Raw genomic sequence first — 12,511 nt, 5'->3', positions numbered from 1 at the left:
GTTAAGGTATGTGTATTTAGTTTCAAATGATGTAATTTGGGTGTTCCATTTCTATGAAAATCTCAATTTTTGTTTGTTCATTAATATGTGATATTGAGTGCCATTTTCTTGCTTCTGAGCTGAGTTTTGGTCTCGAAGTGTCTGATGTGAGTAATGTCTGAAACCATACTGAAAATTCGAGTAATAATAGAAAAAATCATGAAAAAGCAGTAATTTGAGTGAGCAATGTGTGTTTGCTAAGGTTTGATTTGTTCCTAACTTGTAATGTGTTTTCATATCATGTTCTGTTTCAACAGATCTATGGCTCAGGGTTTAACTACCATCATTGTTAGCATGGAATTTAGGAGTTTGTTAGTGCCTAACTCAATTGAAATTTCATAGGTATTGAAAGTAGTCATTTGTATATTAAAATGATATCTTCCTTTGTATTCACTTTTTTTTAGAACTGAATATATATGGCATATTGAGTAACTTCGTGTTGCTTTGATTCGATGTAGTTTGCCACTAATTTTCTCCTTATGAAAAGATGGGAGTTTGAATGCTTGGTTTTAGGTTGAAGAAGTAGTATGTAGAAGTCATGAATATATAATTGGATTTTTGTGTTATAAAATGAGTAATCATGTTTTGTCTTTCTCCTCATTTTAGTTCTTTAATATGCTAAATATTTCCTGAAATAGTTGTATGAATTTATTGATTTTATGGAATCTAAAGCTACACTTGAGAAGTGTACATGCCAATGAGCCTATGTGGGGAAACAAGAGTCCAATGGACTCCATGGATATGTAGCCCACGATTCGGAGGTCTACATGAGACTTGTTCAGCATATGGGGCTTCATTGCCTCAATTTGGTCATCTGTATCGTGGGGAAATATGCATTTCTTTTATGAATTTCATTTAAATCATTTATATAAGTTCAAATCAATTCTTCGCTACTCTGGATTAAATAGCATGTTTTATACAAGTAGTAGATTGATGTATTAATTTAATATGACATTAAGTTTGGTTCAGTTAATAGGATTTGTGAGTTGAGTTACTATCTTTGAATTTGCCTGGGTTCGATAGGCCTCAAGAGGATTTGGGCATGAACATGGCACCGGTAGTCAGCTTCCTTTGGGCCTGCTTTTGGGTCCGGTTGTGTGCCCTGCTTCTGGGCTAAATTTTGAGCCCATTGATGGTTATGCTTATCTCTTTGTCTTTCTTAAGAAAAAAAATGAGAAGCGAGTATTAACTCTTTGGGCCTGCAGTTGGCCCAAGTACTTGCCGCAATTTGCTTGGTCTGTCGCCTTGCTTTTTACACTTTTTTTTCAGCAGCTTGAGCCCAGTGTTCGGATGAAATTATCCTAAGCTTAATCAAGTATAATCCCTTTAAAAATGATTGGAGGTGTGCCATCTTTTGTTAAAATCACCCATGGCCCTCTTATTAGTTAATACAAACTTAGAAGTAATTAATTCTTTAAACACCCGTAATTTGCTTTAGGCGCGTAATTAAATTATTGCAACTACTGGTACGGCTCCCGTAGCGTAGTTGTGATAATTAGTTTTAAATTAGTTTTAAAATAGGGACAACTTTAGTTTGCCTTTAAAATGTATATAACCTTCTTTGTTTTAAATTAACTTGAGGTGTGCCATGCTTTAAATATATAACACATGACCTTCACAAATTTAGACCAAATAATTTGGGGCGTGCCATATACAAATAAAATCCTTTAATTTATGGCCCTCATATAAATACAAAATTAGTTTAGAAATACCTTGAACCTTCGTAATTTGCTTTAAGCGCGTTAATTAAATAATTGTCATAGCTACGAGTACGATTCTCGTGACGTAGTTGTGACGCCTAATTATTAAAATTCGGGGGTACATTTATGTGACCTGACAATAACTTAATCTTTAAAAATTAAACATGTTGTAGATCATGGGTACGGTTCCCGTGACATGATTCGCAATGTGTATCAAACAAACAAGTGTACGACAATCGTAACTTGTTCTAGAATAATTCCATAAATTAATAAAAACAGTTATAAAGTTAAAAATGCACAATAGGTTTAAAATGTGTAGTAAAGCAGATAATAGGCCAATATTAATAGTTTAAGCGATCATGCTAAAACAATGGAACCTGGGAATGCCTAACACCTTCTCCCGGGTTAACTGAATTTCTTATCTAGAATTTCTGGTTCGCAGACTTATAAAATAAAGTCGAAATTTCCTTGATTTGGGATTTTAATAAACTGGTGACTTGGGACACCAAATAAATTATTCCAAGTGGCAACTCTAAAAAATTTAATAAATAATCCCATTTCGAATAATGTCACTTTAATTGGAAAAACTCCCTCATATACCCTCTCGGTTGTAAAAAGGAGGTGTGACATACGCAGAAGCGGAAAGTCGTGATCTAAGTGAAAACCGCACCTGTGATGGTTTTTCCGCAGGTACAGCATCGCAGATGTGACCCCTTGCCCACGGAAGCGAGATCCCTGAGCAGAAATAGGAAATTTTTGAGGATTTGGTCTCATTTTTCATTTTTGGACCTAGAGAGCTCGGTCTGTGGTGATTTTTCGAGAGTTTTTCAAGGAAATCATTGGGGTAAAAAATTCTAACTCGGTTTTGGCTATACTACACGAATCTATTGTTGTTTTCATCATTTAATTAGTGTTTTGAGGTGGAAATTTGGGAAAACATTTGTGAAATTCCTTAGGCTAAATTTTGGGAATTTGAACTATTTGAGGCCGGATTTGAGTAATTCTTGCATGCTTGGACTCATTATCGAATGATTGTTAGAATTTTATAATTTTTGTCGAGTTTTGAGACGCGGGTTTGGGTTGACTTTTTGAGTTGACTTTTTATTTCTTTGTAAAGATTATAATTTTATTGTTCGTAATAGTTTTCTATAGTTTATATTTATGGTATGAAGTTATTTTGGTTAGATTCGAGCCGTTCGGAGTTGGACAATTGAGGGAAAGGCTTACTAGTGGATTGAGGTAGCATGTTTTGAAGTAAGTGTCTTGCATAACTTTGTGTGGGGGAATTATCCCTTAGTATTGGTGTTGTTTTATGATAATTGTAATGTGTGGAAGCCGTGTATGCAAAGTGACGAGTGGGTACACATGCTAAATGTGGAAATTTACCGGTTATAACTATGTGCATTCCTTTCATGCCTTAGTTGAGTTATCTTATCATGTTATATTTATCATCACTAGACTATTTTCACATGCTCTACTTGTTTTGTCTCTTACTTGTTAATTGCTCTACATGCTTAGTTGATGTTCTTGTTTCCTCTATTTCTTATTCATTATTTAACCGTTGAATTTTTTACTTGAAATTGTTATTCTTGGAATATCTTGTTGTTGAAATTGATATTGAGTTATAAAGGTCGTGATCCATATTGAGGCAAGTAGAAAAAGTTGTGAAATACTATCTTTGTTGAGTCACTCATTTCCAATTGTCATTGTTGATACTCTTGTGCATATTATGGTTAAGCCATGAGCTACTTGTTATGAAAACACTATTGTTGTTGGTTTCTTGGCAAGTTGTGATATTGAGTACTTGAGGTGCAATTTGTGATATGTTGTGATATTGATACACATGCGGTGATATAAGTTTTTGAGGTTAAAACGCATGCGGTGTGATAAAGTGGGCTTGATACGCATGTTGCTAGTAGAGGAACTACTTGAAGCCACAAGGTGTGATAAGGTGAGCCCAAACACGGGATGCTATTTCCAAAAAAAAAATGATTTTCAAAACTAAATGCAAGGCTCCCGCGGTGATATAACGAAAGATTATGAATTGTTGTTGTGATTTGAGACTACAAGGCGGTACTTCGGTAGTGACTCTTATTGATACTTCTCCATTACTTCACTTGTGTTTGGTTGTTTCATTTCCTTTACTTGTTTTTCTTTGCATCACTTGCCTTAGTTTAGTGTAGTTAATCTTGGTATATTTCTTGCTTGTTTCCTTTCCATTGTTATTATTATTATACTGTTAACTACTCGTTTAGTTTCTTATTTATTCCAGTAGGGCCTTGACCTAACCTCGTCACTACTCTACTAAGGTTAGTATTAGAACTTACTGGGTACCGTTGTGGTGTACTCATGCTACACTTTTGCACATCTTTTTATACAGATCCAGGTACCTCCTACTCGTCTAGGCACTAGCGAGAGCTCAGCTCCGGAGACTTCAAGGTATACCTACCGGCATCCGTAGGCCTCGGATTCCCTCTCTACCTAGTTTATTTTATTTTCTTATCCTTTTATAGACACTGATGTATATAGGGATGTTCAGTACCATCTTATAGAGCTTGTGACTTGTATTCGCCGGGTTTTGGAAAATTGTATATGCTGAGTTGTGGAGTTTTCTTTATTAATATTGTTGAGTATTTGAGAGTTTATTATTGTTTACGTTATATTCTACATGAATGTTTAGGCTTACCTAGTCTTAGAGACTAGGTTCCATCACGACATCCTACGGAGGAAATTGGGGTCGTGACTAGTTGGTATCAGAGCTCTAGGTTCATAGGTGTTATGAGTCACAAATAGGGTTAGTAGAGTCTCACAGATCGATAGGGAGACGTATGTACTTATCTTCGGGAGGCTATGAAACTGTTAGGAAAAACTTCACCTCTTTGATTATTTGTCGTGCAAATTTGTTGATTTCGAAATTCTAAATCTCTGTCTATATTTTCCCACAGATGGTGAGGACACAAATAACTAGATCGGATGATCAGACACCCGCGCCCCCTACTAGAGCTGTGAGAGGCCAGGCACGGGCACATGGTGCAGCCAGAGCACCTGCCCGAGTTGCTATAGAGGAGCCACCGGTAGCTCTAGTTATGGGGACATGTACCTGAGACACCTGTTACTGCCCCTACACTTTAGGAGACCCTCGCCCAGTTTTTGAGCTTGTTTATCACTCTAGCTTAGGTAGGGTTGATTCCACTTGCTCCTACCACATCGCAGGCCGGGGGAGGAGCATAGACTCCCGCCTCCCGTACCCAAAAGCAGTAGTTCCAGGTTAACTAGTTTATAAAGGTCATACCAGTGCATCCGGTTGTCTGAATTTAGCCTGAGGTTAGGGAAACAACTTCTGAGGAGGAGCAACTTAAGCTCAAGAGGTATAAGAAGTATCATCCTCCTACTTTCAGCGGTTTGGCTTTAGAGGATGCACATGGTTTTCTTGAGGAGTGCCGCCATATCCTCCGTACTATGGGTATTGTGGAGTCAAATGAGATTGCTTTTACTATGTTCTAGCTTAAGGGAGCGGCTTATCAATGGTGGCAAGCATATGAGTTGGGTAGCCCGACCGAGGACGCTTCACTCACATGGTCTCAGTTCTCAAAGATGTTCATGAGAGAGTTTGTTCCCTGGAGACCTATGGATGCATTGCGCACATAGTTTGAGCAGTTGCGCTAGGGTTCTATGACCGTATCAGAGTATGAGTCCACTTCAACAAGTTGTCCTGACATGCACCTGCATTAGTTTCCACTTGTCTACAGAGGTTATGGAGTTTAGGAAAAAATTCACTTCTTTCCTTCTCTATCATGTGCTTTTATTCTATCATTGATGATTGAAGCATCCTATTCTTGTTCTCTCGCAAATGGCAAGAACACTCACAACATTTGCAGCCGGACTGGAGCCGTAGCCCCATGTGATAGCTACTACCAGGGCTAGAGGCCGAGGCAGAGGCAGAGCTCAGCTTAGAGCTTGAGCAACAACACCCGCAGTGGAGCCTCAGGTAGGTTATGAGGAGGAGGTTCCAGCTCAGGCTATACCCGCCGGACCAGCTCAAGTCCTGAAGGGGTTCATAGACACTCCAGTTCTTCAGGATGCTTTAGTCCGCTTGATGGGACTTACGGAGAGTGTGGCCCAGACCAGTGCATTTTCGGTGGCACCAACTATCTCTTGGGCTGGGGGAGGAGCACAGACTCCCCCTACTCATACCTCGGAGCAAGTGGCTCCCTTATATCAGACTCCAGCAGCCCAACCAGTTGGGGTAGTTCAGCCAATTATCGTGGCACATGCCGGTGATAGGCCCGCTATGTCTTTCGAGGCCCTGTTGGGGCTGGATAAGTTTACTGATACGTTCAAATTACACTTAAATAAATAATTTAAGGCGGTCAGTGTCAAATAGAATAACTCAATAAGGTTGGGGTCGAATCCCATAGGGAATAGGTGTGAAAAGGTTATTTGAATAGTATGAAACTTGACTTGAGTCATAATTCTATTCATTTAGCTTAAAAAGAGAATGATGTAATTGTGAATTAACCAGATAGCTATTTTGTTGTGAGAATGTAATTAATTTGATTAAGGAAACCAAGGTTCTATCCCCATCTATGGAATGCAATGCTATCAGTGTTAATATGATATATTTCTAATGAAAGGTCCTTTGATATGCAAATGGTTTCTAAGTGACTACCTAATATTTCCCAATAGTTGAGTAGTATTTTCTCTTTATGATTTGTCCAAATATAAAAGAGTTGCAATTAAGAATAACCAATTTATGCCAAATAGAACCCACTTATTCCTAAGCGATTATATTAAACAAGGTTTAAAGCCTTGAGTTTTTGATATTCAATTCTATCAAACCCTAACCCACTTTTCCAAGCAAAGATAGAGTAAAATGGAATTAGTTAATATTTGCAACCACCAACAATAAATGAAGCATAAGAAATGAATAAATATCAACCAACCATTATATATATATTCAATGGTAAACACCCATTAACATTATACCTATTTAGGGTCCACAACCTTAGCATCTAAAACTAGCTACTCATACTAGAATACAAGAACAAAGCAATAAATAAAGTCTTAAAGCTTACAAAGATACAAAATTCTCTCTTCAAAAGTTTCCAAAAAATGGTGTATTCAATGCCTTCAATCTAGCATCTTTTTCAGACAAGATATCCCACAAAACCCTAGTAATTTATTTATAGAGGACCAAAAGTCGGTGTCAAAGTTGAATGCCCCTGCAGAACCCATATATGACCGCAGAATTGTCACAGACCAAGTATGCGGTTCACATATTTGCAAGGGTCGTCGCATAATCACACGCCCAGTTACCTAGTTCTCCATCACATTTCCATTCTGTGGTCTGCATAGTGATTATGCGACCACAAACTTCATCGCAAAGTGTTCAAGAAAACTCTCCTATTGCAATTGTGCGGTCATTATACGGTCTGAAGAAACATTATGCGACCGCATAATGTACCGCATATTCTTCCCTTCAATAGCTAAAAAACCTGCTTCAGTCTGCGGTAGGTTTGCGGTCCGCATATCACTTTCGCGGTCGTAGACTTGCCGTATTTCTGCCCTTCTATGGGTTTTTGACTTCTTTTCCATGTTTTTGGTTCTTCAAGTCTCGTACACTACAAAACACCAAAACTTCATAAGAAATAACTAAAAATGCTTTAAAAGACGAGCTAAAGTCTATGTAATTAGTATCAAAAGTACCGAAATTCTACGGCACATCAATACCCCAACTTAGACTCTTGCTTGTCCTCAAGCAACTAAAACAAAATCATCCTATCCTATACTACTCTATTTCCGACATATCACAAAATAGCAGTGACTGTAGATAGTTTTGACTATCAGCTAACAAGCATGTAAATTCTTTTATTCACCCTCCGTAGAAGGCAACGATCATTTAGCAATTCGACTAATCAACTTGTAAACTTCGAGCCTCAAGCAAAGTGATAGAATGCTACCCACAGCTAAGTGTGCACTTATATTCTACTTCAAGAACTTAACTTCTGCAAAATCTTGCAATTCATGCATGCTCACAACAAAGAAAATCCCCAACTCACACATATGTAAAGGGGATGCAATTAAACACTCTTTCACTCAGAACAAAAGCTACATGCTACAAATATCAGTCCATATGCTTGCCCTTATTTTAACTCGCTACTATCTCAGGAATGATTGGCTGTAGATCACCAAGGACTTTTCACGGGTTGTAGTGTAGGCTTCGGGACGGTTGGATGAATATTTGGGAATGTAGTGGCTATACCCTCCTTGAGCTCTACATAAACTTTGCTTCTTTGCTACATAACACTTATTGACCTCGAGTTACCAACATAGAACCATCTCAAAGTATTTCTTCAGTTTTTATAAGACTACGCTTTATTTCTCTTTTTTTTTTTTAATTTTTTTTAAATGTTTTTCACAATTGTTTTTCTTTTTGGAGCTTGAGTATCTTCATATATATAACTTTGAGGTTTTTGTTGCTTTTTTTTTCTTCTACACACAGTAGTCAATCTTACCAATTTCCACTTTATACTAGCACCCCAACTTAGGATTTTAGCCTCATTCTTAATCGTTCAAGGAAGGATGGGGTTCAAAAGATGGAATTATTTTACAAGGGGTAAAAATTTGTAATGTGGTAGCCAAACAAAAGTTTAAAGGCTCAACGGGGGTAACTAGGGTAATTGATGTATTAGGAAGGTCAATTTGGTCAAAATTAGCTAGCAATCACAAAGAGAGCCTAAGATCATTTCAGCACCCAATCACCTGAGAGTTGCATTAAGAAACCAACAGGGCAAGTGCTAGACATCACAAGTTAAGCATATGCATTATTTATACAAATCCTCACTCATTCACAATGCATGAATTGTTGGGCTCAACATAATTTCAGCCCTCAAGTGAATGCAAGGAAACTCAAAGCTTCATCACATGATAATTGAGATTCTGAGTAAGCATAAAGTCAAAGGGCGAGCCTCAAGTTCACAAGAATGACTAACCATTTATGTTTTTTTTAAATTTTTTATACAAACATAAAGGGCAAAATTTATTCAACAAAAATTCATTACATGCTTCAAGTTAGAACAATCAACACCAAACAAGTCAAAACATACTGTGCTACCGCCATGGTTATACTATTACACCCTTGGACAAGAACCCAACAAAGAAATACCAAGGGGAATTCATTGCTATCTAACAATCTACACTATTAAAGTAAAGAGTTTATGTACAAGTTTCTCACAAAAATTTGACTACCCCACCCCCAACCAAAAAGCATGCATCGTCCCCAATGCATAGAGAATGTAAAAGCAAAGTTTAGGGGCTTCCTGGGGCACACTAGGCGCTAGGAGGGGCTGAAGCATCCGGGGCATCTGTGGGGTCAAATGCTGGCATTGTGGAAGCAACATGTGGAACCTCGGACTGTGTGGTGGTATTTGAGGCTAGAATGGGAAGCTCCACCTGCTGTGGAGCTAGGTCTGGGACCTGTGAGCTTCTAGCCTCTCCCAGTGATAGCTGCATGGTTTATGGATTGGCCTTGGCGACCATGTCCGCAATAGAGTGTGCAATTTCTATCTGCACATCTCCTTCCTCTTCATCCTATGTATTTGTAGAGACAACAACTTGTTTGCCTCTATTGTCCCGTTGATCCTCAGTCTCCTCAACCAATGCCTCTTTATTAGTTTCCTCCTCCTCACTATCTCCCTCATCAGTCTCCCTCTCAGACTCTCCGGATCCCTTCTTTGAAAGAGTATCAATGTGTACAACGAAATCTGGAGACTTTGAAGTCTTAGTAACTTGGGCTTCCGAAGCTATCATAAGGTTTGTGAAATCCAGGTCCAATCTGGGAATGTAAGAAGTGCCAGTACCCTGGGCACCTTCCTCCGGGAGAAGGGAGGTCAAGTCAAACTCTAAATTCTGCATCTTGTGCAGCTCTAATTTCAGCTTAGCAACATCCTTCTGGAGTTTAGGCATATTTATAGCTTCGCCTCTCTTGACCCTCTCAAGTCGCACTTTAAAGTTATTGAGTCGATATTTATAGGATTGATGCTGTTGTTGAAGAACGCTCACTAAGGCTTGGATAGGGGCCAATGCTTGCCTGTTGAGAGCTGGGAGTTCCTTTGTTAGTTTGTCTACCTTGGCATTGACATATTGGGCTAGTACACCTAGCTTTGATAGAGCTGGTAAGGCATAGGTGGTTGTGCAGTGGTTTGCTTAGGAGTGGATGTGGAGGTAGCTGGTATGGAGGGAGTGTCATGCAGTGAGGGAGTAGAAAGTGATGCTGAGTCTGAGGGAGGGTCGAGTGAAGTCTCTTGTGGATTGTCCACCACTTTTCTGCTGCATCACTGATATGAGTGATGTCAATATCTTGGAGAGCCTTTTCAATGCCATCATGTTTGGGGATTGGAGGCACTTCCACAGCTTTACACAAAGCAGTGATCAAACACGGGAAGGGAAGTGACATTTCTTTTTGATTCGCTCTGATCCCAATCTCCTTGAATATAATCTCTCCCATATCAACCTTTATGCCCGTAATGATGCATGTAATGAGGATTGCCTTTTTGATGTTTATGTCGGTTTCATTTCTAGTAGGCATCAGACAGGAGCAGACAAAACTAAGCCAATATCGACCCTCCTGGGTGAGATCCCGCTTGTGAATCTTTTGGCGCGGAGCTATCCAGGAGGGGGTCCCCTTGGCTATGACAGAAGCAACCCAGTCACGCTCATATTCCTTATTGGCAAGTTTGGCATCATACTCAGCTGTGCCTAACAACCGATCCTCAAAATATATGTCATTGATGAATGCAACATTACAAAGTACTTGGACCCCTCGAACTTGGACAGACTACAAGAATACCCGGTTCTGCTTCTGCTCAGCATTCCTAGAGGCAGCATAAGTAGTATAGAACTCCCTCATGCATGAATCGTTATACTCCTCTAGGACTTCAATGAAGAACTCCCATTGCCTTTTTTTATGTTTTAAATCACATGAGGGTAATGCTCTTTTAGACCATTTAGGCCTAGCTGTTTCTCTTCAAGAATATTTCTTTTTGCTAACCCCTCTCTATACAGGTTCCACGAGCCTGTGACCCCAAATCTAAGATCTTCCCCACTCTTCTGGCATGTAGGTCAACGGATGGCATGAGATCAGTCTGTGCCTCCTACTCTTTAGACTAGGAGGAGAGCTTAGAAGTGCTTCGGGCTATTTCAAGCCTTAGGCGTTTGGATTGTTGTGCTTGTTGGCTCAGGGAAACATCCCATTTCTTTCCTTGAGCAGGCGGTGATCGCACTGCGAGAGACTTCTTTAGTGTCATTCCTGTCAATGAAACAGTGGGTGAGTGGTTGATACAACATGGGAAACATATTGATAGAGTATGAAGGAAGCAAAAACATTTATGATGAGTTATTTGATCGCATAACAGCTATGCGAACCAAAAATCCACTGCACCATAGAATCATTCAGGAGCCAAAGCAAGTATGCGATCACGAAAAGGATCACAAAATAGGCTATACAATCGCAGAGTGGTCGCGTTTTTCCTCACCTGATGTGGAAATTTTTCTGCCTCAGTTTGTGACAATTTTGCGGTCCGCGAAATAAGTCTGCGATCACAAACTCAACCGTAGAAGTCCTTCTCAATATGCCACCTAGGGAACCAATATGCAATGACTCTACGGACTGCGAACCCATTATGCAGACCGCAAAAACCATCTCCTCAGTCAAAAGGTCGACTCTTTTACTTGCAGACTCTCTACACCCAATCTCAGACCTTGCACACTCATGCCATGGAAAAATTACCCAACCCCTTGGTCTTTACTCCTAGAATGTGTATTAGGTCTCTCAACCTATTCTACCCCCAACATTAGTGTGGCCCCAAATAAAATTTTTTCGAATCAATTAGGCATACATCCATCCCCACAGAAAAAGAATTGAGAAGAAGGGGTGCAAACACATGACCTTATTCAACGTAATTAAGAAAGAGAGGGAGGAAAATTACATACCAGATGTCTGAGAAATTGAAGAAGTTGTTCTGAGATGTGAACCAGGTGAGTTCTTTCTGCAATTCCGATCTTGTTGTTCTGATTTTGTGTGTTTAATCCATTTTTTGGGTCTTTTCTTGTTCTTATCCTTTTTTGTGTTTTTTATTTTGTTTGTGTTGTGCGGTGCTTGTGTGTGAGTGAGAGTGAGGGTGTGTGATTGACATGCAAAAGGATTAGGGTTTAATACCTGTGAGTTTTGAGGCGGACAAGTGGATCGCATAACACATTATGCGGTCTCATATGTGTTATGCGATGAGTTAGTGACTGGGTCCCTCAACTTTACTTTGCGATGCATTCTACAGTCACATAATTGTTATGCAGGCCACATAAATAGAGATCCCACCACATTTTTAAGGACCAAACTTGCATTTTTTTGACTGTGTCTGCGACTAGTTTGCGGTCTACAAAGCCATTATGCGACCACATAGTTGCCGCAGACCATGTATCCTTCTTTTTTTCATTCTCCTTAGTACTTGCACCCTGTTTCATTGTATTTTGAGCTACCTTCATTCTAACACGCACGTCAAATTGCTCAACACTAACAACAAAACCTACAGAAATTAAAATCCAACAAAAGAATGTTATCACACATGGGTTGCCTCCCAAGAAGCTTTTGATTTAACCTCGCGGCACGGCAATGTTGACCATATTTGGGCTAATCAGTGGTGGGGACTGGTGTAGGACTGTCCTTGTGTGCAAATTGTTCTACCAAATGCCTTTCTCCTGTGGTACCGAGGTAATGC

Source organism: Nicotiana sylvestris, chromosome 6, assembly GCF_000393655.2.
Source record: "Nicotiana sylvestris chromosome 6, ASM39365v2, whole genome shotgun sequence".
Taxonomy (NCBI): domain Eukaryota; kingdom Viridiplantae; phylum Streptophyta; class Magnoliopsida; order Solanales; family Solanaceae; genus Nicotiana; species Nicotiana sylvestris.
This window is presented reverse-complemented; position numbering follows the sequence as displayed.